Source organism: Meriones unguiculatus, chromosome 17 (assembly GCF_030254825.1).
Source record: "Meriones unguiculatus strain TT.TT164.6M chromosome 17, Bangor_MerUng_6.1, whole genome shotgun sequence".
Taxonomy (NCBI): Eukaryota; Metazoa; Chordata; class Mammalia; order Rodentia; family Muridae; genus Meriones; species Meriones unguiculatus.
In genome coordinates, this window is record NC_083364.1 from 53,154,356 (window position 1) to 53,177,589 (window position 23,234).

General features: G+C 39.2%; 1 long non-coding RNA gene across 1 annotated transcript in view; it reads left to right on the forward strand.

Moving 5' to 3' along the window:
* Window positions 1-14,631: 14,631 nt before the first annotated feature.
* The window catches only part of LOC132648572 (uncharacterized), a 32,942-nt gene continuing 24,339 nt past the window's right edge, over window positions 14,632-23,234 (forward strand). Inside the window, exons 1-2 of the long non-coding RNA XR_009587002.1 lie at window positions 14,632-14,927; window positions 16,499-16,657. This is a non-coding gene — a long non-coding RNA (uncharacterized LOC132648572). The remainder of the gene's footprint in view (window positions 14,928-16,498; window positions 16,658-23,234) is intronic.

Below are 23,234 nucleotides of genomic sequence, written 5' to 3' on the forward strand. Positions count from 1 at the left end.
CACAAAATAGATATTATTAGATAAATAAACTTGAAAGTCTACGTTACTTAAGTGTCAGTGTTGCTTGTGAGCTGTATGGCACTTCTTTAGAAGGAAAAGAGTGGTTTTCAGCTACAATAAGTGACAGTTCATGTAATGCCTGTTAGAATCATTCCATTGTGACTGAGGGATACAGTATTCTATATAATACAGCATGAGCTCCATAAAATTAGAGATTAATAAGATTCCAATGCTAAGCACAAGCTTCCAAGAAAGTTCTGAAATAATATGCAAAAGAATGAAAACATGCTTCCCAGTGATCTGATTGGCCATGCCAACACTTCCTCCACATGAACAAGAATTGAGTTCCCTGTGACAATGATGTTTCAGTGATTTCCTTAAAGCTTTTGTTTCTGCTCTTTCTAGTGTGTATCCGTGGAAGTGTCTTGACCTTCAGTGGATGATGTTGCTGACTTACAATCCTAAAGGTCAACCTTCAAGAGTAGTGAGGGTGGGGGGCTAGGAAGAGGAAACATACTGAACAGTTGCATTAAAAGTGATATAAATTAAGTATTTCTCTGTGTTCATGTTTCTGGCAACTAATTCTTTAAGTTATATTACTTTTTTAAGACTTAGGTTTGTTGATTTGATCACCTTACTTTCAGATGTTGTCTTTGGGAAATGGCAGATTTGATAGAAAATAATTAAGGGCATTTAAAAAATATAATGTCAGGGTAAAAATATTTGTTCTTTAAAAAAAACCTTCACATATATTTATTATTATTTATTACAATTTATTCAATATGTATCCTGGCTGTGGCCCCCTCCCTCATTTCCCAATCCCATCCTTCCTTTCTCTTATCCCCTTATGTCCCTCCCCTAGTCCACTGATAGGAGAGGTCTTCCTCCCCTTCTATTTGACCTGACCCTAGCCTATCAGGTCTCATCAGGGCTGGCTGCATTGTCTTTCTCTGTGACCTGGCAAGGCTGCCCCCATCCCCAGGGTGAGGTGATTAGAGAGCCAGCCACTGAGTTCATGTCAGAGACAGTCAGTCCCTGTTCCCATTACTAGGGACCCACTTGGATACTGAGTCTTTGGCTACATCTGAGCCAGGGTTTTAGGTCCTCTCTATGCATTGACCTTGGTTGGGGTATCATTCTCTTCAGGGCCCCCAGGGCTCAGTTTTTAGGGCTATGTTGATCTCCTTTTGGAGCTCCTGTCCCCTCCAGGTCTTTCTATCTCCACCTTCTTTCAAAAGATTCCTTGCACTGTGCCCAAAGTTTGGCTTATGAGTCTCAGCCTCTGTTATGATACCTCAATCAGTAGAGTCTTTCAGAGGCCCTCTGTGGTAGGCTTCTGTTCTGTTCTTGGTCTTCTCCTGCTTCTGATGTTTATAGTGTTTGTCCTTTTGAATGAGGATTTGTTCTTTTTTGACAGAAGTCATTCAGAATGAAAAACCAACTCTATTTTTTCCTTGTCTATGCTGAAATTACGAAGAAAGAGTTATATCTATATTACTACTATATTTAGATTGACATGTTTTAGGGCTTGAGGCTTATATAGGCTAGCATGTGTATTTAAGAAAAAGATTAAATTCTGTGAATACAGTCATGGTAGGTACCTTTTCAAGGCCTTGAGCAAGTGAGGACCCTGGGCTTTACCTATATCAGCCATACCCCACAAAGACCCCATTCATAAGAGGAAAAGGCCAGCTTAACTTTGAAATGTTGGCATCAGGTGTGAACGTTGTCCATTTTACTTTAGTTTGGAATTGCTGTGACCCTTGTGAACACTACCTGGCCAAAAAGTCCATTCAATGTTGTTGCAGAATATTTGATCCTGTTGTGAACTGTAAAAACCTGTCTTTTGTTTGGTGTGGTTCAGCCTAATATATACCTTTAATCCAATAACTTTCTGTTTATTGTAAGCAGGTGATTATGAAGTGGTTCAGCCCTAGCACATACCTTTAATCCTAGAGCTTTCTGTACACAGTATTTAATAAAGTTAGCCCTAGGTCAAGAAGTGGAGCAAGTAACCAGCTGATGGAGACTTTGACTTCCTGGGCTATCAGCTGAGCTAGCAGCTTTTAGCAAGATTTTGGCCTTTTCCTTCTGGGACTTGAGCTGAGTAGGAAGACAGCTGGGTGCATTCTCAGCCTCTCTCAGCTAGCAGGTTTTCAACCCAGTATCTGGTTCCCGAGTCTTCATTGGTAAAATTGAACAGTTGGGACTTTCACTTTTTATACCAACACAATGTGACTTTGAGGGATTTGTGCCCTTAAAGGATTCCATACCAAGGTACAGTTTATGAAAGTCCATCAAGTTTACAAGTTCAAGGAAAAGGGAAGCTGAGTCTATAAACATGAGATACTCTAAGAAGTGTCCTGTTTTAGTGGAGGAAATGTAACAGAAGCTTTGCTCCCAAATGCAAATCTATTCTTTTAGGGGGATAGCTATTTCACAATTGTTGATTCTGAAAACATTTCCAGCAGAAAACCATAAAATTATCAACAGATGCAGAAATTTCAAAAGCAACTGTGAGAGAAGAGCATAAATGAGTGAACAAGAGGAAATGGAAGAAGCTGCCTGGAAAATAAATGTTACATATAAATCCTTGTGTGAGCACACAAATACGACTTCCAAATGCTCTGTTAATAATTTCATTTCATGATTAAACTGTAAGAAGCTGAGGATTCTGGACTTATCAAATTAATTCTTGATATCAGCACAAGAATCCTCTCTTGATTTTGAGAAACAAGTGTGGGAGAAAAGAATTAAGGGCATCCTTAGTGTAAGGTCAAGGTCAAAACACAACATTTTCCCCTAGTGCTTCACTGCATAATCTGAAGATTCCTGGAAAGGAGCCAATCAACTAAAGATCCAGCTGCAGGGATTTCTTTGGCGAGAGGACTCTTCAGGAGCACTTCCTGTGATGGGCACTTTTCTTCCTTTCTTGAAATTATTGCTAGTGGAGCATGGAGCTACACCTTCTGAACAGCATAGCACCCAGTTATTCTTACAGGAAGTACTTTTATTTCTCTGCTCAGATTTTAAAAGATATTACATCTCCTTGTATCTGATTTACAGGACTCTTCACTTAAAACATAAAAGAAAAAACTGGAATTAGCATGTTCTTCTAGAAGAACCATAGGTAATACTGCAATTATTTCCACCAATGTTATGCTCATGCACAATTTCACAATTTTCCTTTATACTATTTTTTCAGTACTTTACCTCCACCAGCCCAGTGTGCTACATAGCTGTCATGAGATGTCACTCTACCGAAGAATGATAAAGAAATTGTGGTACATTTAGACAATGGACTACTACTCATCTATTAAAAACAAGAACATCATGAAATTTGTAGGCAAATGGATGGAACTGGATAAGATCATCCTGAGTGAGATAACCCAGATCCAGAAAGATACACATGGTATATACTCACTTATAAGAGGATTTTGGCCATATAGTACGGGAATAGACATACTTCAATTCACAGACCCAAAGAAGATAAGTAACAAGAAGGATCCAAGAGAGGATGCTTAAAACTCACTTAGAAGGGGATATAGCATAAACAGCAGAAGCGGCTGAAGAAAGAGAAGACAGGATCCTAGCACAGCTGTCCTCTGAGAGACTCCACCTAGCAGAGGATGGAAACAGATGCTGAGGCTCATAGTCAAACACTGAGTGAAGGATATGGAGTCTTGTGGAAGTGTGAGGAAGGATAGAAGGACCTGGAGGTGCCAGGAGCTCCAAAAGAAGACCAACAGAGCCAACTAACTAGCAGAGACTGAAGCACCAACCAAGAACTATGCATATACTGGACCTAAGCCCCCTTAAACAAGAGTAGCAGATGGGCAGCTCAGGCTTCCTATGGGTTCCCTAGTAAGGGTGTGGGAACTGTCTCTGACATGGACTTTGTTGCTTGCTTTTTGATCACTGCCCCTGGCAGGCCTGTCTCTCTAGGCCACTGGGGAAGAGGATGTGCTCAGTCCTGATTTGACTTAATGAGGTGGGTGGGCGGGTCAGGGGTTCCCCTTATCTGAGGGGGATGGGAAAGAGGGAGAAAGGGTGAGACTAGGAGGAGAGGAGGAAGGGGCAATGATTGGGATGCAAAGTGAATAAGTAAGTAAGTAAATAAATAAATAAAGCCCCGCCCCCCAGATGAGGAGTTATTGCCAATTTCTGGCTCCTGGGAGAGGCAGAATCGGTTTTCTTCAGGGATGCAGACCATGCAGTTTACCCATGTCCTGTGGATGCTCCTACAGCTGTGCACATACTGGCAGTATTAAGTGAACAGAGGGCAGAGTAAATTGGGAAGAAATAGTGGTGGAGGAAATGGGCCAGGAATTAAAGTGGAAGGAATGGGGGTGTTGGCTTATATCAACCATCAATTAAGGGAGGGAGGGAGGGAGAGAGAGAGAGAGAGAGAGAGAGAGAGAGAGAGAGAGAGAGAGAGAGAGAGAGAGAACACTGCCCGTGATGCCTTTGAGGTCTCATGTTTAATGAGGTTATTCTATCCTGCACCTACAGTAATTGTGTTACTGGTTCAACACAAGAACTATGAACAAAGGGAGTCCCCATCCAGATACATACTTCTCTCATAGTTGTACTCTCATGCAAACATGCACACAGCATGTAGAACTGCATATGTACACAGACACAGGAAACTGCATTTTTTTTATCACTGTGATCTCTGTATTTGGGCCTTTAGTAAAATGCTCCTCAAATATCTGTCTATCTTTTGAGCTTCTGATAGAATTGAACTTTTTTTAAAATTAAATTTTATTTTATTAATTACACTTTATTCACTTTGTATACCCCATAAGCTCCTCCCTCTTCCCCTCCCGATCCCATCCTCCCTCCCCCTTCTTCATGCATGCCCCTCCCCAAGTCCACTGATAGGGGAGGTCCTCCTCCCCTTCCCTCTGTACTTATTCTATCAGATCTCATCAGGAGTGGCTGCACTGTCATCTTCTGTGGCCTGGTAAGGCTGTTCCCCCCTCAGGGGGAGGTGATCAAAGAGCAGGCCAATCAGATTATGTCCAAGGCAGTCCCTCTTCCCATTACTATGGAACCCACTTGGACACTGAACTGCCATGGGCTGCATCTGTAAAGGGGTTCTAGGTTATCTCCATGCCTGGTACTTGGTTGGAGTATGAGTCTCTGGGAAGACCCCTGTATTCAAATTTTCTGGTTCTGTTGCTCTCCTTGTGAGGTTCCTGTCCTCTCTAGATCTTACTATTTCCCACTTCTTACATAAGATTCCATGCACTCTGCGCAACAGTTGGCCATAAGTCTCAGCGTCTGCTTTGATAGTCTGCAGGGCAGAGCCTTTCAGAGGCCCTCTGTGGCAGGTTTCTAGCTTGTTTCCTGTTTTCTTCTTCTTCTGATGTCCACCCTTTTTGCCTTTTGGGATGGGGATGAGCATTTTAGTCAGGGTCCTCTTGATTAGTTTCTTTACCATGTTTGTAGCAGCTTTATTTGTAATAGCCAGATGCTGGAAACAGCCCAGATGCCCCTCAACTGAAGAATGGATGCAGAAATTGTGGTACATCTATACAATGGAGTATCACTCTGCAATGAAAAATAAGGAAATCATGAAATTTGCAGGTAAATGGTGGGACCTGGAAAGGATCATCCTGAGTGAGCTGTCCCAGAAACAGAAAGACACACACGGTATATACTCACTCATATAGACATATAACATATAGAGATTTTATTGTATGGACTTTACAAGGGCAGCTGCTCTCTGAACCTGTTTTAGATAAACACAACTTCCTTTAGCCTAGTATGGACAGGTAACATGAATACAAATATACCTCCTCTTTGGAGTAGTTTGTTACTGCAGCATATTCTAACTTTAACTATCTGAACAGTCTATTCAAAGCATAATTCTGATGATGAGGTTGAATTAAAAAATATCATTTAATGCTTGAATCTCTTCTAGCTCTAGAAAACTTTGTAGATTCTTGTATAATCCAGTTTGGGTTTTGATGAAGACACCAAGGACTTTGCACTGTACAACTGCTAGAAAACTTAAGCTGATAAATTCACTTAGAAAAACAGATTTTCGTTTTTGGGTGTGAGATTAGTGTCTTATCTGGAGACTGACTTAATAAATTACCTTCCTCAGTGTGGATGCGTATCACAAAATCCACTGAGGACCCGAATAAAATAAAAAGGTAGAGAAAGGCAGAAATTCTCTTTGGCTGACTGAACTTGGTTTAGCTGTGTCCTTGTGCTGGGACTTACTCTCGTTCCACTTTTGAATCTTAGGTCTTCAGTCTTACACTAGAAGACTTTCAAAGTTTAGCAACTTGGAGATGATAGACTGTGGAGCTTATCAGCCTCCATACTCTCAGGAAACTATTAACCACACCCCAAGTCCATGACTTTCTATCATTCTATTTTTTTCTAGAGGACCCTCTCTGTTTTCAACTTGATACAAGTTAGAGTTATCTGGGAATAGAAACCCCAATTGAGAAAGTTCTTCCATCAGACTTCCTGTAGGCAAGTCAGAAGGATATGCTCATTTCTGTTTCTTTTCTTCTTTTATTTTTTTTAATAAAGATTTAAAAATTATGTATACTGCTCTGTATGTATGTATGCATGCTATGTGTGTGTCTGGTATACTTGAGGTCAGAAGAGGGCACCAGATCTCTGGAACTGGAACTAAGGATGGTTGTGATTGACCAGGTAGGTTCTCTTAACCAAGGAGCCATCTCTCCAGCCGCAGGTATTTTCTTAATGAGTGATGTGGAAGGACCCCTGTGCAATATGCCTTCCCAGGGCAGGTGGTAGAGTATCGGGGATACAAAATTAATAAAGTGTAATTAATAAAAAAAAAGAAAGCAAACTGAGCAAGTCATGGAGAACAAGCCAGTCGGTAGTATTCCTTCATGGCCTCCGGTTTCTGCTTTCAGGTTCCTACCTGTCTTTCCTTCATAGTGGGCTATTGATTACAAATGGAAGTAAACCCTTTCCTCCCTACGTTGCTTTTGGTATTGGTGTTTTATCAGTGAAATAGAAACCAAACTAGGATGGAGCCTGAGTAAAATATACTAACTAATAATTTCTTTCTTTCTTTTTTTTTTTAAAGTTGAAATGCTTATTTTTATTGCTTTGTTTTGTTACAAAGATGGAATGTAAAAAAATCTTGAAAAACAAATATAGATGTTCTCATCCTTTTATCATTTTCTATTGTTTCTATATAACAAATGACAAAAATCTTGACAGCTTCAAATAGATGTATATAGTTTTCATTATTTTGATAGTTCACAAGTATGAAGTGGATTTCAATAGGATGAAATCAAATGCTAACAATGCTGAATATTATAGGAGACAATAAAATTACAGGTCCATAGCTCTGTGGTGAGTCTTTCTCTTACTGTCCTCTGTCTGGGTTTGCAGTTCTCTTTTCCTCTCTTTTAATTTTATAGTTTAAGACTAATAAAATGATATTGCATTCAACATGGTAAGTTAGCTCAATGGCAGGCTCTTTGACCTCCCCACCCCTCAAGGGAGAAGCAGTCCTGCTAGGCCACAGAGGAGGACTTTGCAACCAGTCCTGAAGATACCTGATAAAACAGGGTCAGATGAAAGGGGAGGAGGTCCTCCCCAATCAGTGGACTTGGAAAGGGGCAGGGAGGAGATGAGGAAGGGAGGGTGGAATTGGGAGGGAGTGAGGGAGCGAGATACAGCTAGGATGCAGAATTAATAAAATGTAACTAATAATAATAATAAAAAAAGAGGCTTTGCACTTATGATTAAACGAGAAGCTTGGGATAGGACAACTGTGCTGACTTAATCATTTCTTTCTTGAAACCCTTTCCTGTCTTTGTTCTTTGGTTGTAGTGGGGCTGGGAGAGTTTGTTTTCCCACAGGGACCTCTTAGTTGGAACCTTGGGCCCTTCTTCCTCCTTTTGTCACTTAAATACTGGTTAATATCATTATCTTCTCACTTTAAAACTTGATACTAATAACTACGGATATTTGTTTTCATCTTTAAAGCTCAGCCACGGGCACAAAAATTGTATTGAAAATATTCACCTTCTTCTGTGTTTAAGGTAATCTATCAATATCTGTATCTTCCTCATCTCCCCCAAATTCTCTGTTCACAGCCTGGTTTTTGTTTTGTATTTTCATTCTTAATGAGTGAGAGTTCTGTCCACTGAGCTATAAAACTAGAGTTATAAGAATAATGATTGTATTATAGGTAAGTATTTTAATACAACTGTGTTACATGCCCAAATCTCCTCAATGTATCTAATGCTAAATTTCTCATTTTACTTCAGAAATTAATATTGTAGCCTTCTGGCCAATTCACTGGTTTACTGTTTTACTGTTTTAACTCATCTTCCACAAGACAGTTAAGCTGATCTTTCCAAACTCAAAGCTGAATGTTTCACACCTGCATGTAAAATCCATTCGTAGTTCTTTATTGACTCAGGGCTATGTTCCAAACTTCTCTCCCCCCACCCCCGGAAAGATTGGGTTCTGCATTTCCGTTGACTTCTTATGTTTTTTACATATACACTCACCTTGCAGGAATCCATTAGGCACCCAAATACCATGTTTTCTTTTACTTTTCAAGTAAGCATTAGGAATAGAATGACCTGTCCTTCTAGTATTCCTGGGGGTTTTATGCTTTAGCCTCAGTGTCTCCTTCATCACTCACAACTCTGCATTTCCAGGCAAGCCAAAATGGCTTATCGTTTTAGTTTAAACTATCATTTTTGCTTTATGTGTCCCAACGTGTTTTTTTGAAGATCTGTTTAATTTGGCTTCTCCTAGAAATCATTCTCTAATCTACTTTTTCTCCACTTCAGGTTGAAACATGTATTCTTTAAAAAAAATATTTATTATATTTTATTTTATGTGCGTTGGTGTTTTGCCTGCCTGTATGTCTTCTGTGACGGTGTCAGATCTCCTGGAACTGGAGTTTACAGACAGTTGTGACCTTCCATGTGGGTGCTGGAAGTTGAACCCAGGTCCTCTGGAAGAGTAGCCTGTGTTTTTAACTGCAGAGCCATCTCACCAGCCCATAAAATAACAATACAGTTGGCCTTTTCCCTTTTTTTTTTTTAAATTGTAAGACAAAGTATCTCTGTGAAGCTCTAGCCATCCTGGAATTTGCTCTATACACCAGGCTGGCCTCAAACTAACAGAGATCCCCCTACTTCTGCCTCCTGAGTGCTAGGATGACAGGCATGAACCGCAACCTTCCAACCTGAAACATCTATTCTTGTGTGTGACTCAGGAGAGAAGACCAACTGCATTTGATCGTAGTTTGATCTTGCTATACTTTGTGCTTTCTGAGGAGAGATGTTGTGTTTTGTTCCTCCACACATCTCTTCATTCCAGACACATCTACCACAGTGTTAACACATGCCTGAGCACTCATTGCTGTTTGCTGTTCGATACTAGAAAAAAAATCCAGAGTATCCATCTTAATGTTCAATGAGCACAACGAGCATTTTGCTGAGAAGATGAGAACTTTCAGTGCTTTCAATCTTTTCCAACTTTATAATGAAATGGTTTCCCCCCCACCTACTATCATTATTTAACCCAAAAGTAGCGATTCTTTTCTTATTATTACAGTGGTTGCCATTTAATACATTTAACGTTTGAGCATCTCCTCCATGTTTGTTCTATCTTAAAAGATTTAGAGATGTTTGGGAGATGTAAACATCTTTTCAAACATGATTTAAGTATTTTCATTTAAGTCCCAATGCTATGAAAACTCTAACGCAGAGAAGTTTGACTTCTGCTTGACGGAAGTTAATCCAAGTGGTAAGGTAGGCACATAGAATTAAGTACAGAATGTTTTCTTAAGAATTTCAAGGGCAGGAAGACCTGGGGAACAGAGAACAAATGACAGATATATAATCTAATGACCCAAAGATTTCCCCCTCTAAAGAATGTTCAGTTGATAGAGATTAGCACTGAAGTATTTAATTTGTTAGCTGCCAAAACAACCAAAAGAAGCCATGATATTTGAGATGTAAAAAAAAATCTCAATCTAACTTTCTTTCAGTGATAATTTGTTTTTTTTTATCCATACTGATTTTCATTCTTAAGAAATTTTCACCTCCCATTGTTTCTTTACAATAACTCCTGTTTTTTGTTATTGACATAATCTCATTTATCAGAGAACGTTAACAATAGTTTTAAAATGTTCTTCTATACCCTGCATGACATTGATTTTCTCTGTATTTCTGTTTTTATTACTAGTTCTGTTAGACAATTTTCTCAAGCACTTGTCACACTTGACTTGTCTATTTATAGTTAAGGGTGAGGTAATGGAAAGTCTATCGGAAGCTGTGGACCCAGGGATTATTAGTTATTTGCTAATGAGTTTTCCAGGTTGAACATGTTCTCTGCAGCTGTCACCAGTGTGATGGGCTTACGCAGTAGAACTTAAGGGGGTGATTAGGCCACACAATCTCCTCTTTCTGTCATCCATGAGATTAAAGTCCCTGTAGAAAGGCTTCATGCATCATTTGGCTCCCTTGATGCTTCATGTTTCACCATGTGAGAGCACAGGCTTCTTCCCCTTCAGAAGATGTTGCAACAACATACCATCTTGGAAGCAGAGATCTGCTCTTGCCGTACCACCGAGCAGGCTTCAACAACTGTGAGAAACTAAAACTCTAAAATTCTGTTCCTTGTAATTACCCAGTCTTGAGGTTTTGCTACAGTGGCACAAATGGAGAGAAAGAGACTCACTGTAGGATAATCAGAAGGGACCCAGCATTTTCATCAGCAGCTCTCAGTGGTTTGAAGTATGTTTTCTTTGGCATTATTTGATGGTTTCTAGGGAGGAATCCTCTGAACATATTGTTCTATGATGGAATCTAAGTCCCCCTCTTATATGCAAGGGGAGTGGAGGAGACAGCTGGGAGCTACTGTTCTTTTGAAATTTGACAAGCAGTCCTGTTCTGAACCCATTTTCAGCAGTCTTGCAACCCCTCCTTAAGCCTATTGTATAATTCTGGGTCATTTACAAACATGTTCTCCAGAGTACCTTGTTTTCAGGAGTGGGGCAGCAGTGAGAGTGGGGAGAGATTACCTCCAGGCGGCCAGGGCTTGTTGTGAGAGGTCTAGTTCTCCCCTTTCCAACAGTTTCTATTAATGCCTCTGTTTTAGCCATACATCCACCTCTTTCTCTGTACTATTCCTTTTCTTTTCTGTTCTCACACTTTAAATCTGTGTCTTTTTAAGGTCAGTGAGGTTCTGGATATGGGCCATGGGCATCTTTCCTTGCAGGAACTCATAACTTCTTTCATATTTTAAGGTTGTTGTTAATCCTGCTTCTGTTTTCAATCTTAAAAAACAAAAACAAAACCATACAAAAACAAAACAACCCCAAACTATCGAAACCCATAACATCAATGGTATTGTAGCCTATTTGTTTCTCACTGTGGCATGTGCTTTCTCGCTCCTAATTATTAAAAATGGGAGATGTGCTTATAGAATAGAGGAAAACAGACATAGTGTTCAATCTGCTGTGACTCTAAATCTCTCTTTCCCTTTCTTTCCCTCCCTCTTTCCCTCCCTTCCTTCCTTCCTTCCTTCCTTCCTTCCTTCCTTCCTTCCTTCCTTCCTTCCTTTCTTTCTTTCTTTCTTTCTTTCTTTCTTTCTTTCTTTCCTTCCTTTCTTCTTTTTTCCTTCCTTTCCTTCTTTCTTTCTTTCCTTCTTTTTTCTTTCTCTTTCTCTCTCTCCCTCCCTCCCCTTCTCTCTTTCTCTCTCTCTCTCTTTCTTTCTTTCTTTCTTTCTTTCTTCTTCTTCTTCTTCTTCTTCTTCTTCTTCTTCTTCTTCTTCTTCTTCTTCTTCTTCTTCTTCTTCCTCTTCTTCTTCTTCTTCTTCTTCTTCTTCTTCTTCTTCTTCTTCTTCTTCTTCTTCTTCTTCTTCTTCTTCTTCTTCTTCTTCTTCTTCTTCTTGAGACAGGATTTCTCTTTATATTCCTGGCTGTCGTGGAACTTACTCTGTAGGCCTCAAACTTGGAGATATGCCTGCTAGGATTAAAGGCGTGCACCATGACTGCTTGGCAACTTATCTATCTTTAATTTGACAGCTTTCCTTGGTTTATTCATTAGTTTTGATTCATTTAATACTCTGCTTTAAAAAATTTAAAATGCTTTAAAATTTTTTATGGTGTGTGTGTGTGTGTGTGTCTGTGTGTCTATGCATTATGTGTGCACTCAGGCCCGTGTGTGTGCACTGGCACAGTTTTAGAGGTCAGAGGACAATTTGGGGAGGTTTCGTCTCTCCTTCCATCTTTCTGGAAGTAGAACTTAGGTTGTTAGGGTTTCATGGCAATTGCCTTACCCCCTGGGCCATTTTGCCAGGCCAGCAGAAATACTCTCCCCCTATTCTTTCTAGTCATTATAAATGCAGTGAAGTATATTGTTGATGATGTAGCGCCTGTGTGAACTGGCAGCTCTCCTCTCTCGATGCTAATCCCACAATGTCTTCTGAGCTGTGGTTTTGCTGCCCACGGTTTCAGTTACCTAGTCAGCCGCTGTTGATCTTAGTAAGGAAATTACAGATGTAAGTTTTCATGAGTTCATGGGTATTAAAATGTTAGACACTCCTATAGAGAAAGGCCTTTTATGCCCTTGTTCTTTCTATAAACAAATGAATTAATCTTCAGGCTTTGTTGATTTTGTTTTCTGTTCTCTAATCTTTTACCCTCCATGTCCTGCTTGAGTTACCCTTGCTACTCACCAGTTCTAATGAAAACAGAATATATCTTTTCTTTCACTGTAGCCTTACTCTAGTCTGTTCTCCACCCCGACACTGTCATGTTGGCTAACAACAGTCATACTCCTAAATTCGGATCAGAAATTGTGAGAAATCATCCAGGTTGCTGAAATTTAGAGGTGTGCTGGAAATAAAACTCAGTGGTAGGGCACCTGCCCAGGGTGTGCGAGGTGAGGTGAGGTCCTGGGTTCAAGCTACAGTACTGAAAAATCAATCAATCATCAGTCAAACAAACAAAATAACTTCAGTGTTTATTCTTTTATTTCAGAGGAAAGGCCCAGGTATTTTCTCATGTCCTTGAAAACACCTGGGCTATGCAGTTCATTAAAAATTGTTCCACAATACTGAGACCCACCACCAAACATTGCATGGAGCGCAGGGAGTCTTGTGGAAGAGTGGGAGGAAGGATAGAAGGACTCAGAGGGCACAGGAACTCCACAAGTAGATCAACAGAGCCAATCAACCAGGGCCCATTGGGACCTGTTGAGACTGAAGCACCAACCAAGGACCATGCATGGACTGGACCTAGGCCCCCTACACAGATGTAACTAATTGGCAGCTTGGTACTTTTATGGGTACCCTAGTAAGGGGAATGTGGCTCTGACTCTGTCACCTGCTTTCTAAAGTAGACCCCAGGCAGGTCTACTTTGCTAGGCTACAGGGACAGAGGATGGTCCTAATGAGACTTGATATGTTGGGGTGGGTGGGTAAGGGACGGGGGATAGGGGAAACAGAGAGGGTAAGACATGGAGGAGATTAGAAAGAGGGCCACTACCAGGATGTAAAATGAGTAAATAAAAATAAAAATAAAAATAAAAATAAAAATAAAAATAAAAATAATTGATCCACAGAGGGTCATGGTGGTAAATCGTCATAGGAAAGGCTGACATCCCTATTCCCCAGAAAACTCTATTATATTCTTATTTACATTATATTTATATATTATATTATTTGCCTACCAGAAATCCAGAGGAAACCTGTGATCAATTATTATCCTCTTTCCCCTACCTAAGTTTAGTGAAGTGTCTGTAAAACCGACTACTGATTCATTCATTAGAAAACAGACTATTAAAATGCAGGCATCAATACGTTTTGCATATCACAAAAGTCATGCAAATGAAGGAAAGCGCTGCAAGAGCAGATAGTAGTTTTTCAATTAAATATGACCAATGTGGCGCTTTTTGATATGTTAGTCAGTATTCAAAGCTCTCAGGGTGCTATACATAGCTATGTTCTATGGGGTCACTGCTTCTAAACTCAGCCACCAGCACAGAGATTTCTACCCCACTCACAGAATGCATGCTTTGACTGCTTTCTATTTGCACAATTATGGAGATTTTACTCCATTTAACACTTTTATGTCTAAGAACATGAATATTTATGGGGAAATAGGCTTGCGAATTAAAAATATTGTCATTCAGCTTCCTTGACTTCATCAGGCTGTTTGTGAAAGGCTATTTCACAAGCGCACAAGTTACAAATCAAAGGGATGTGACATGTTTTTATATTATCAGGCAACATGGTGAAGAAAAAAAAAATGAAATGGAGTTTGTGATCTTTATTACTCAAGGTGACAAGTTAATATGTGGGTGATGGTGTGCAGCTCCCAAATGAGATTTGTTGTATTCCTGGAACTGTGTAAATTGTCCAAAGAGAGAGGAAAGCTTCCCTGCCACAGTCCAATTCACTAGCTTTCCCGAGGAAGTTAGATTGGAAACTTAAAGTCTACAATTGTTTGTAGGCAGTAAAGTGTGTGTAGTGGAGGGTGGGAAGAGACTGTAGCTGCATGAAGAATTTTAATGACCCAAAGTTTCTTTTTTTCTTATTAATTTAGCACAGGGAGGGCAGTGAGACAGGGAAGCCATCAGTCTTGCAGATGTCCCTTTTTCTCTACACAGGGCAATGAATGGCTGACTTGGCACAAGCATTAAAGAGCAGGAAGCCAAGAAATAGAATCAAGTAAAAAATGATTTTATGGTTGTTATTCTTCCTAAGACTATCTGTGCTCCCAGAGGCACATGTCATAGACAAGAAAATGCCATTGGAAATTCAGGTCCCTGCATGGAGGGGCTGTTGGTCATTTGGAAAGTGTGTGATTGAGTGAGACAGACATCTCTAGGAATGCTCCCAGACCTACTCAGAATTCAAGGCTGTGCACCTCCCGGTTGCTCATAACACAGGTGAGTTAAGTTCCTTGCTGCTTACAAAGGGCCAGGGAGGGGAATGGGTTACTTGATTCCATTGACTCATTATTATCTCCTTTCATATCAACCTATTATCAGAAGAGAATTGCTGATCCAGACAGGGCTACAATGTCTTTTCAGTCTACTTCTTGAAGCTTCTCTGTCCTGATTAAGTGGTGTGGATGGAAATAGGATAAACTTAAAACACTTGCTTGACTAAATGAGCCAAGTATTTCTGCTGTGGCCCATTAAGTATTTTTTCCCCTAATTTAAATTTATTTTATATGTATGTGAGAGTGCTTACATGTATGTATACCACATGTGTGCCTTTTTCCTAAGAAGGCCAGAAGAGGGCACCACCTTCTCTAGAACTGGAGTTGAAGGCAGTTGTGAGCTGCCCTAAGGGTGCTGGGAATTGAACCTAGGTCCTCTACAAGAGCATCAAGTCTTCTTAACCTCTGAAACATTTTTTAAGGCCCATAATTGATTTCTCTGTGCCAATTTAACCTGTATATTTTGGAGAGGATTGGTTTTGGACCTTGTAATCAGGTGCTTTCCTTAGGAGCATTAGAAGGGGTTGGAAATTTACTTTAAAATCCTTGTTAAATCCCAAGATTGAGGCTCACATGTTTTTATTCTTAATATGGGGGCCTCTCATTTAAACAGCTTCATATTTTTACTTTACCACAAAGACTTTTTCTTTTTCTTTTGTCTCTTTGAGAGTGTTCAAACAGACACTGATTCTAAGCTTTCTATGTACATAGTCTGGGCCCTACCTTTTAAATAACACAGTATTACAACATTGGACTCCATGAAAACATAGCTCACCATATCATATGCCTTGTTTTCACTCATTTAGAAATTACTTCACTATGAAAGATCAGAACTCACAGGCTTTTACTTTTCTATGAAACCAGAGAGCAAAATGGCCTTAGAAGGAACACTCAACTGCTTTCAAGAACTTCTGTTCTACATCAAAAGCCATGACAGCACTGGTGGGGGGGGGAGGGGAAGGAAGCGGTAGAGCATATAAAGAAGTAAAGACAATTGCCAGACAACTCTGACCAATGTGATGTGTGCTGTGCTAGGGAATTATGTTCCGTGCTTTCAATGTCAGACGATTTTTTGATCCAGTTCATCCGCCAAAGAAAATATTTACACAGGAGGAAATGTCACCTCTCTGCACCACTGGAAATTACTATTTACCAAGTTGTCACTTACTTACATAATTTTACTAGGTATTGCCCAACAGATGATGTTCAGGGACAATAAGAATGTTTTAGTACGGTGCCTTTGACTCACAGGCTCTGATGCTCATAATGTTTAGTGTCCTTTGTCATCTGTACATTCTGGTCTTTCACTGAAGGACTAGGCGATAGATTACAGTGGGACTTACTACTAATGCAAGTCCTCACCATCATTAAGCATATTAGAGCTCTTCCTTGCTCCGTTCAACTCCCATGAAAATATTTACTGTATGCAAACTGAGCTGCTTCTAAGGTTTTCTGAATTAGCTGTATCCTTGATTTGCTTCTTATCTAAAGCTGAATTTTTTTTTTCTTTCTTAGGGGTTGCTTTAGCTTTGTTTATTCACTGCTCAAAAGTAATGACACAGGGCAACAACAAGATATCCAAAAGGAGCCCTGGTGAGGATCCAGTATTGATGGTGTAGCGGGGACCAGAGGCCTCAAATCAGGCCAGTGACTCATTGCAATCAACATTTGCAAGTAAAGATCTTGGGGAAAAGGATATACTGTGTGACATACCATGACAGACTACAGTTTCCCTGACAAGATGTTTTTGTTTATTCATTATTATTGTTGTTGTTTTCTTTTGGGGGAGAGGTTGCGAGAACGGAGGACAGATGTGGAGGGACAGGGAGATGAGTGGGACTTATGCCATGATCTTCACAAAGACTCAATAAAAAAATTAAAACAAAACATAGGAATCAGTTATATGTTCTAATCCAGGAGGTTCCTGGGTTTCAGAACTCTGATGGACTGATAAAGGAGAAACTAGGGTGTCTCACACACTTTCCCATGTGGCTTGTGTCTGCCCTGTGCGTACCTATGGCATAAAGAGTTGGAACTAATGTCTAAAAGCCACACACAGATTTCCTCCACTGTCACCTTCCTTTAACCCCTGAGGTTCTTCTCTGGCCCTTCATCCTCTGAGCTTCAGTTTGCCATCTTGCACTTTTATGATCCTTAGAGTTGCTGTAGAGGCCCCACAGAGCCCATTTCCTCTGCTTCACCCCCATCTCTCAGTAACTTGGAGCATGTGCTATATTTGCTTTCTCAACCCTTTTAGGACACAAGCTGGGAACTCTTGTATGTGCTGCCACAACAGGGGTCAGACATACTGCCTCCTTGGAAGTCACATCAGAGGGAGGGGCCATAGTGAAAGAGACCTTAGATATGGAAAGACAATTGTTGTGGGCTATTGGAAGCTTTCTGAACTGTGTGCAACCCACATCTCTTTAGTTAAAAGCATGTGAAGCTTAGGAAATGGTCAGTGAATGACTTGAAACAGTGCTTTTGTGATCATGGGTGGTAATATTGTTTAACTGGGGTTTCCCATACAGACTTCATCTGCACACCGTTCAATGTCTTTTTGAGTCTTAGAGAATGGGTCTCCTGAGTAAATTACCTTACTCTCCTGAACAGAGACTAGGTAGGTTACTCATCTTAACTGTAAAGAGATGATGAGTACTATCCCTCTATGGGGAATGTTTAAAAACACATAAAGCAGAATTACATCCCCGTAAGTACCCAGAGTCTAAGAGCAGGCAGTCAGCCTGCCAAGCTTTTTTGCTCTACCTTGGAGAATTAGTATAATTATTGTAAGCCCAGACAAAGCTAGGTTTTTCTTGCAGACAGATTTTGGCGATTTCATCCTAAACTTTGGTTCAAAAATCCTTCGGTTTCTTGAGGGAGCTAAAAGACACTGCTGCGGTGAGGCCAGAGGGGGGCAGCAGATCATCATGATTGATAGGAAGGCTTGGCTGAGCACAGCAGGAGGCCGAGGTTTCAGGCCTGTGGAGCCCTGTCTCCTGTGAGCCTTCGGGTGAAAACATCCTGAGGTTTCTCTATTTACGGATCTTACTTTCCCAGTAGCTCTCAAACAGCGTCAGAGGCCCCGGATATTTTCAGCTAAGGGAGTCTTACAGTTGGCAGGATCTGTTTGTAAGCACTGTCAGGAAGCCTCTGCGTCTTTCCCACTCCTTCTTTTTTAGTCACAGGATAGAGATGAACCGTGAGAGGAATCAGAATACCATTCTTCTGTAGCTTGGAATATGGGTGAGTAGGGGTGTGGGTCTTTCTGGATCTTTCTCTGCAAGACAGTAAAGTTATTCTTTGTTTTCCAGATTTAATTATGATGTTAATGAGGGAAAGGACACACTTTTTAATGTTTTTATGAGTGGCTTCCTTTGCCAAATTTCTTAAAGTGGTTTTCACATGAAGACAACTTTCAAAATGATCCCAATCACACTCCTCCATCGTCTAATCTAGAGTCAATATCTCTTCGTGAATGGTGATTACTCTCCCATGCCATCTGCAACTTGCTGACATGTCTTTATTTACAATGAGCTCATTTAGGGCAGCGGGCAGGGTCAGAGATCAAAGGTTAGAATGATCCATGGACCTATGTAGGACCTAGAAGAAATGACAATGTCATAATGTGAAAACATGGGTTGTTTTATTTAAAACAGAACTTAGAATCTGGTCTAGGGTTTTATAAGTACATGAGAAATAAATGCTTAAAGGTGAGATAAGACCTTTATGCCAGCAAAATGAGATTTTCATTTTACCAGGGAATCTTACTAACAGGTGATTTTGATATGCACATATATTTATATTTGTTTCTTATTCTCAGTTTCCACCTCATGTTTCAGGATTCACATGACTTCTGCTGATGAAAAATTTTTAAGAGAGAAGTTCTATAGCAACCATACACAAAGAACATATTACAATAAGCTCCAGCATAATTTATTTAACATGTATTTGTATAGCACTTAGTATGTGCCATGGACTCTTTTAAACGCCATGTAAATATTAGCTGACTTAATCCTCATTATAATGTGAGAATACTGGTTGCATTTCAATTAAGTGATGTGAGAAAAATCCTATAGCCCAGTGCTTGAGATTATGAATCCTTCAATAAATATTTGTTGGAGGAATGAATACCTGTGAGTGACTCAGTCAATCAGTCTGTCCTGTTTAGCTATCAAAAAAGCAAACAACACACCAGGATGAGATATTGAGTGACCTGATATGTTCAGAGAAACTGGAAACACAGTTATTCTTTTACAGCTGTTTTCAGTTGGTACCAAGGTCTCTTAAATAATTCTGCCTCCTGGAAAATTACTTCTTTTATCATTGGTGTAGATATTTAAATATCATAGAATCTATAGTCTCTGGTGACAGGTAGATGGCTGTATTAAATCTATCTTTAACATTTGGATAATGGAATCTAAATTTTCATTTTTGTCATCATTTAAGATTTGGAGCAAAAAGTATCATGGTCCCGATTAAAACATTAAGATTCGTTGGGTTTTCCCTTATAATTTGATTTGCATCTCTTTTGCTCTAATCTCAGAAAACATTTGTATTATATTATTGGTCATCAGAGATTAGTAAATAAGTGTTTGCTACTTTGTTATTCCTTTATCGTGATTAAAATATTCTAATATGCTAATATGCTAATCCTGAAGGGTAAGTTTCAGACAGTATTTGGGAACACTTAACAGATAAGTGACAGTTTTTCATGAAGCTGTGCTGTGTGTGTGTGTGTGGTGTGGCTTTTGAAACAGTGTCTCACTCTTTAATGGAGTCTGGCAATTTAAGATCCTTCTGCCTTATTGTCCTAAGTAAATGTTCTTATTCAGTATCTGGTGGCTCCAATCAATTGTAGGTTCTTTTCAGTCTCACTAAATTAATTGGGTTTAGTCTTAAATCCTACTTGTTGAAACATAATTAACATGACAGAAAAGAATCTGTACCTGTTTAATAGCAACCTAAGATTTCTTTCACTCCAACCTGTCACTTTAATCTCACTCTTTAGCTGTTAACCAAAATATTATGCTTTCCTGAGACATGACAAACATCTGGAGAAATGGCATTTGTATTTTTTTTTTCTTTTACAAAACTATTGAGATGGGATTTGGACACATGCAGGTAGATTTTCATGGGGAAAATATTTTTATCACTGTAAAGTACTTCTCATGCAATTTCCCTTATTTCTTCTCAGTCTTTCTTCTACAAATTATGGCCCATTCTTTGAGCATGAATTACATTACTTTCCTCAGACTTTTGCTCCTTTGCCAACCCATACTTTCTCTGTTTTGCCAGGCTGGAAACTCCCTGAAAGTGAGTAGCATATACCTACTTTCTTGTTATATCTTCTCTGTCGCACTATATGCTGGTTATTTTTGGTTTTTGCCTTAAAAAAAAAATCTTTCCTCAATAGCTTTATATTCCAGTATTGTGTGACCACAAAGCAAGTAGAAGAAAATCTTGGTTTTTTACAAAAACTAAAAACCTGAACTGATTTAGCCATTTCCCTCACAAATTGCAGATTGTTTTAGATAAAATCGTTAAAGTGTAATCAAGAGCTCCTTTCATTTTATTTTTATCCCTTTCAACTATACCCTGAATCTGACCATGGCAGAGACTTTAGAGAGGTAGAGGTTTTCTCTGGTGGATCATGTACTAAGATGTGATGTGCTAAAGCATGAATTTCATCATCAATTACCTTATCCAAATGCAGCTCTAGGAAGTCACTGAAGAATGCATATTCAAATCCTTTTGAAAGTTTTTTTGTCTAAAACTAATGTCATGAGTCATATGCCTTCACAAACTATAGTGCTCACATTTACGACTGGATTAATAGTAAACTAATTTACTTTTATAGGATGTTTTAAGTTCATGGGAACTCTAATGTTTGGCATCTTGCTAGGACCAATGAAATTATGATGCACACAGATTTTTATATGAGGTTTATTGGATGGAGATGAAGAGAGAGAGAGAAGGGGAGAGGGGACATGATGGCGGGAGGGAAGGGACACCTTGACAGAGAAAGGGGAAAGAGCAGGAGAGTGAGAGAGTAAGAGAGCAAGAGGGCAAGAGAGAGACAAAGTGGCAGGTTGATCCATTTATGGAGCAACTGAACCATGCCTGCTAGGTGTGGCTACCTGGCAGAGGACACATGATGACATCATAGGTTGCTAGGCAACCCAGAAGAAGTCTGCCTAAATACTAACACTTGTAAAGTACATATATTTGGTTCTCAGTAATTACCTTATCAAAAAAATGTACATACATGCACATTTGAGTGAACTGTCTCTACTTTTGGCATTCTGTCCTGATTTATAACCAAAGTCCTTAATCTGGATGATTTTGGCATATTTCCAGGCATAAGGTATTTGAATAAAATTCTGTAGCAGCTTTTTATTTCTGACCAAACTTAAAACCCCTGAAGCAGTAGAGGTGCTTATGTGTTCATAAAGCTTGAAAGACAATGGGCCATTTTCTGCACAGAGATTATATTTAGTGTTTCCTGAGAGCCACAATAGTTTATTATTATAGTTGTACTTTTACCACAGAATGACAAATACAAGCATTGTCTTTTCTTCTTTTTTTTAAAGTTTTTCTTAGCAGATTCCTTTCTTAAGGCCATTCATAAACTTTTAAATTCAATTACACTCTAGAGATTGTATATATGACACTTACACTATCTTTGGATAAATGGTTGATGATTGTTTTTGTAGCTTTGTTATATCTTTTAGTATTACTCAAAGAATCCAGAACTTAAATTTTGACATGTTTAAAATATTTTCTTCTCAGAAATGCTTACAGACTGGTTCTTTTCTTCCTTTCTTTGACTGGGTCCATGAAAATGTCAGATAGGGATAAGGTTATCCACTTCTCTTCCATGTGATCTAATTAATAGGAAGGCCTATGGATAATAAAAAGCAAACTGTGGACAAGTTGCAGGGTCTTCTTGCTAGTATAGACTTGAGGCAATGGACTGAATACGGCTGGTCTAATCTGCTAATCACAAGAATATAAGAAGTGACATAAAAGTAGATATGTAAGAAGTTCATTCTGTGGACTTGACCTTTTCTCCAAATATATTGGCAGTGCATTTCATCCATAACATCATAGAAAAGCAGTTTTTACATTGTTAACTGAATGATGCATATTCTAGTTTAAATTAATGCTACATAAAATCACCATCTTTTTTGAACAAAAGTCTTATTAAATTGAACATATCTTTTACTGCATGTCATGTAACCGAAATTTTTAGACATTATTTTTTTTCAGTTGAAAAATTTAGGTTAATTAAAAAAAACAATTATTATAGACTTCCAAATAATATACCACATGCCCTTGCATTTTCTATTTTTTTGGCAAGATGTGTTTTAGAAAATCCGGCAAGTTAGATACATTTTAAACTTAGAACTTGAAAGAAAATATTCAGAGATAAAGCAACAAGTATGAAAATAAAGTAAAAAAATAAATGGTTAGTAAAGCATTACTTATAAAAACAATCTGAAACTACCAAAACACCCCATAATATCCTGTGGAGAAATGGTTACCTTGGTTACTTTTTCATTCACAGACTTAGAAGCTTTTGTTCTTTTCTTTCCTTATAAGCAGGGTCTTTCTAGGTTTTCTAGGCTGGCTAAAACCTCACAATGCTCATGCCTCAGCCTCCCTGGTGCTAGGAGAACTGGTGTGTACTGCCATTTTAAGCTAACTGAGACAAATTTAAGAAAACGATGTAGAAAATACCAGCTATTTTCTCTAAAATAAGAAAAAGCACAACCGATAGCAATAATCCCCTGGATATCTAGCAGTACAAACAATAACATTTCTGTAAAAATAAACAGACAAGTGGGCATTAGTCTGCATGTCAAAAAGTTGCTTCATCTACCCCGTGTTGATTGATGTTGTTTTGTGTTAAGTTTGCGCTGCACATCAGGCTGAGAGGCAGGTACTTTGAGGGTCTTATGGCAGTTATTCAGTTATTCCTCAAAAGATGCACTTCTTTTGAGTGATGAGGAATAATTTTAAGGATGGATCCCTGGGGTGAATAGCTTCAGATCACTGTGAAGGTGCGGAACATAGGTAAATTATTGAAATGCATGCCATTTGTGTGTTGGAATGTATTATGCATACAAGTCAAATGCAGTTCCTTTTAAGAGCGTGTTTCTTCAGAGGTAATAAGTGCTACGTTTGAGAATGCTTCTTAAATTGGAGGCTAGACAAGGATGTCCAGACATTAGACTGTGCAATGAGA